At 38.5% G+C, this 4,520-nt stretch overlaps 1 long non-coding RNA gene across 2 annotated transcripts; it reads right to left on the reverse strand.

Moving 5' to 3' along the window:
* Window positions 1-1,242: 1,242 nt before the first annotated feature.
* LOC130206254 (uncharacterized) lies at window positions 1,243-4,135 on the reverse strand. 2 transcript variants are annotated; one of them, XR_008834066.1, is made up of 4 exons: window positions 3,903-4,135; window positions 1,644-1,702; window positions 1,462-1,559; window positions 1,243-1,323 (listed from the first exon to the last, which is right to left on the reverse strand). It is a non-coding gene; the product is annotated as an uncharacterized LOC130206254 (long non-coding RNA). The 2 variants fall into 2 exon arrangements; XR_008834065.1 differs by lacking the exon at window positions 3,903-4,135 and having other exon boundaries at window positions 1,644-2,434.
* Between the last annotated feature and the right edge of the window lie 385 nt (window positions 4,136-4,520).

The raw sequence follows: 4,520 nt of genomic DNA on the forward strand, positions 1-4,520 counted from the left end.
AATTAATATAATTGAATAGAATTTAATACTTCATCTTTGATTAAAAACTATTGATTTAATTAAGCAAATTTAAACAAAATATTAAATACAAATATTTTGGATTTACTAATAATATGGCAAATGTTGAGTATATCCAAATCAATTATACAGGGGAAATGATAAATATTTACTAGGTATTCAAAAGAAAGTAATTTAGATAAACCAAATAGCTGTGAAAAAGTAATTTAGATTTACTAATTATGTGGATGAAATTGATTTATATTTACTAAATATCCGGATAATACCAATTTATATTTACAAATTTTATTGGTGAAAATGATTAATATTTACTAGGTTTTCAAAAAAAAGTAATTTAGATATACCAAATAGCTGTGAAAAAGTAATTTAGATTTACTAATTATGTGGATGAAATTGATTTCCATTTACTAAATATCTGGATAATACTGATTTGGATTCAATAAATAAAATAAGTTACAACAACTCAACTTGGAAGAATGTTACTTAATTCAACACATTTAAACTGAAATTGTTATTTATCTTTACATAAATACATTTTGCAAATCAACTTATAATTGGTACCACATGACTTAAAATCTATGTAATGTTATTGATTGTCACTTTGTTCGCATATTTTTTTTAAATGTAGAATCTACTTAATATCATGCCTTCTTTTTGCAAGAATGTACTGAGGAACAGTTAACAAATTACCACATTTAGGACAACAGCAGTTAAACATTTATTTGTGCAACTTTGTTGACCATCTTTCAAAAACATTTGTGTAAAATGCCAAAATACAAAGAAATCCTGGTGTACACAAAAGAATCACAGCAGCAAGCCCTTCAAATGAGAATGACAAATTGGATGTTTCTGAACAACCCTGAATGGTAAATAACTGCAGCACTGAAACTCAGACAAAGCCTCGAAAAAAACATGTGACTGTAAACGCACTGTAAAAAAAAAAAAACTCATTGGGTCCAGACTGAAGACAGGTGGGGACAGAATCTCATGCCGACATGATGTTCAGGAAACTGGAACTTAAGGCAGGAGTAGTCATCATTACTGCTTGAAGACTCACAGGTCAACCGGTTGTCTGTGGGCGGACATGATTCTCTCTACAGCCAGAAAAAAGACAAAACAGAAAAGATTAACAATAATATAACTTTAAATAGCATTTACAACATGACTAGGTGGTTCGAACAATAAAAATGTATTCTGTTGTTAAATTAAGACACTGAACTTAAAACAACTTGTATCCGATCATGGGTCACACTAGTGGAACAGCAAAGAAGGTGTTGAGGTTCATGCTGGTAGTCGTAATCACACCTAAAAAGAAAGAGTAAGGAGATAAAGGACAAGGGGAGGACATACATCCTCTTCAGTAAAAACAAAATCATTTCAAGCATCAACTTTTGCTCTTTTCAATGCTAATGTTGTAAATAAAAATGAAAAGGCTAGATTCACACTCAAGTGGCCCATGTTGTCGTCATCATGGCGGCCAAGGTTTGATTTCCGGTGGTCCCTTTGCTGCAGATCCTCCCCTGTGGTGCTTGTGTGTCTCTCTAGCTCGAACACAAATAAAGAAAAAAACATCTTAAAAACAAATAATTGCTTGCTTCTGGCATTTAAATGGATTATAATCTCACTGTGTTGCTGGGTGTCATTAAGGTCACGAAGTTTTTCCATCCAAGTTGGATTATAATGTCTGAAAGGTGGCAGGAGAAAATAATTAGCATTTTACAATTAACTAATTGTTCTTAATTATCTGTACATAAATGTAAACATTGACTCAAAGGACACTCCCTTTGGTGACGTCCTCATCTGATAATGTGGACAGTAAATGAAGATTTGATCATGAAACCATCCCCTCACTGGACAGCTCACGGTGCACGGAGCTTCTGAGGAGCTGTGAGCTGTCATGTCCCGCCATAGCGCAGTTATAAGCGTCATGTTAACAACAGTCACGTGAACAGAGTCCCGACCACGTCAACAGCATCACGTTAAGAGCGTCACGTTAAGAGCGTCACGTGTACAGAGTCCCGACGTCACGTGAACAGACCTGTACAATAACGTGTCTGGTCACGTGACTGTCCGGACTGACCGCTCCGGTATATGTGAGCTTGTCTATACATGTCTGCGTGGAACCAGTTTCAAAGCACTTCAATAAAATGGTCGTTATTAGATGCAGTGTGTAGCACGTGACCCCTCAGGTGTCTTAACCCACCTGCCACTAATGAACCTATAACACGAGCGTTAGCTAAACATTACCTCAGCTAACATATGTAAAGTAAGCTAATGTTAGCTCGTTCAACACAGAAACCGACAACCTACGTTACATCGACGATGTTAAAGAAACGTGAAAACACTTAACCATCAGATAGCTAAGTTAACTTACTCTTGACGCCCAAGGCGACACAGAAATGCAGAACACCATGCCTCGAATTCAAAAGTAGCTACTGTTAAGTATTCAGAAATCCCCTGGTGCTGAACCGAAGAAAATGTCCGGAGTCGAAAAGTTCTAATAAAATGTATTTAATAAAAAGTATTATCAATCGTTGATAATAACTAATAACTGTTAAGATACAGAGTATAAATTCTCGGCCGAGGACTTCTAAGGCTTCACAATCCACAGACCACTCCTGGCTAAACCAATTGTAGTTAACTGTCTCTCGCTCAACCTAAAAAAGTGTCTCAGCATCATCCGAAAGTTCATTTTGTATCTCCCGGGCGTCCCGGCCCCAGAGGAGATATCCACTTCTCATTGGATACATTGTCTTGGTAAAACATTAGTCCTAATCCACTCATTGGCTGAGCCGTCTGTCCATCGGTGTTGAAAGCGTGTCCACGCCCCTTGACACTTGAAGTCATCCGTCCCTCTTCCTCTGCGTTGTTCTGTCCTCTGCTCTGAATGGCATCGCAGGGGTCCTCAGGATGCCTCTCCGTCTGCGACGCAGTCTCTCCGAGCCAGGTGTGAACTTCCTTTCCGGCCCCAATTCGCACCATGAATGGGGCCTCTCCATGTCGGGGGAAGGGGATCCCTTGCTGCAAGTGATCTGTTTCTTGTCACACAGAAAGATTCATTTTACCAGTTACAGTAATCCATTAAATAATAATCCACAGACGTTTACCAAACAATATTGTAAATTATTAAACAATAACACATTCCATAACAACATGCATGAATTGTTAAGTTGTAATAGTTTATTTTGATAACATCTGCAGAAGTCTTATGTTTAAATTAATACATATAGAAAGATATTATAATAGAAAATATTAAGAAGAATATTGATATTGTTATTAAATGTATTATGAAGCATAGGGGTAATGTTTACTCTATGCAAATGTAAATGGCAAGAATTAATGTATGTTCATGAGAGTGACTGTATGTTAGTATTATAGATTGACGAAGCCGGTTGAATTCCGTGACGTGACTTACAATAGCAAGATACTTTTATTGTGAAGGTGACTTTAATTGACGGGACTCTTATTGTGAAAATACCGGAAGTGAGGTTTGACCGGAAACAGGAAGAGTATAAGACGGCGTGTTTTTGTAGAGACCGGCCTCTTTCTCAGGTAAGCCCCGAAGGGAAGGTTGTGCTCTCGGATTGTGCCGGGAGCCTGCAGCCTTGACACGAGGGAGAGCGCGTTGAATGTTTGATTCACTTTTCTTGCCATTAAATGTTGATAACTTAATCCATGCGTGTCCGGAAGCCTGTTTCTCCACCATCTGCGTAGTGCCCCAGTTTTGAGAATACTTTACACTACCCGCTAGCTCACACGAGGCTAGCTCACACGAGGCTAGCTCAACCCCTCACCAGAGAGCCGAGTAGAAACCTCAGTGTCACTAACATTGCCCGTTCAATACAACGTTACTCTCTGAAATTAAATTAAGTTGGCATTCTTACCTCAAGAAGAGCTGTCATGTCAGGAGGCTGTCGTTCCCTCTGTGGTGTTTCGTGAGTCACTGAAGCCGGAGAGCAGCGCGCCGCTCAAACTGCGGAGAAGAGGCGCGAAACCGGGTTCAACAGTTCAATCTGCTTTTTGTGTTGATTGCTGTGATCAGACTGATCACTGACACCTGGCCTCTCCTTTGAACTCTCTCTCTCTCTCTCTCTCTCTGTTGGACGGGCTGTCTGTCTGTCTCTGTCTGTGCTGTTTACTTCTCTAGTAACTAGATTCTTAGAATAATACAATAAAATAGTAGGACAGGATATATTACATTTAAGAAGTTAAATAATAAAGGAAATAAAAAATAATAAAAAAATGAAAGTAAATACAGTATCTAAGTGTATATAAAGTGAAAGTGGTGCAATGTTCATTGATGTTGTTCAATTTGAGGAGGATCTGGCCAGAGGTGATTTATTGTAAAGTCTAATAGTTGCCAGGAAGGTTCTCCTGTATCTGGAAGTTTCTCCTCTATCAAGAATGTTCTCCTGTATCAGGAATGTTCTCCTGTTTGTCCTTGTAAAGCAGTCTGTTGGAGAACGTGCTCCGCTGTCCCTGCAGTAGGTGGTGGAGAGGGT

The sequence above is a fragment of the Pseudoliparis swirei genome, chromosome 2, assembly GCF_029220125.1.
Source record: "Pseudoliparis swirei isolate HS2019 ecotype Mariana Trench chromosome 2, NWPU_hadal_v1, whole genome shotgun sequence".
NCBI classification, from domain to species: Eukaryota; Metazoa; Chordata; class Actinopteri; order Perciformes; family Liparidae; genus Pseudoliparis; species Pseudoliparis swirei.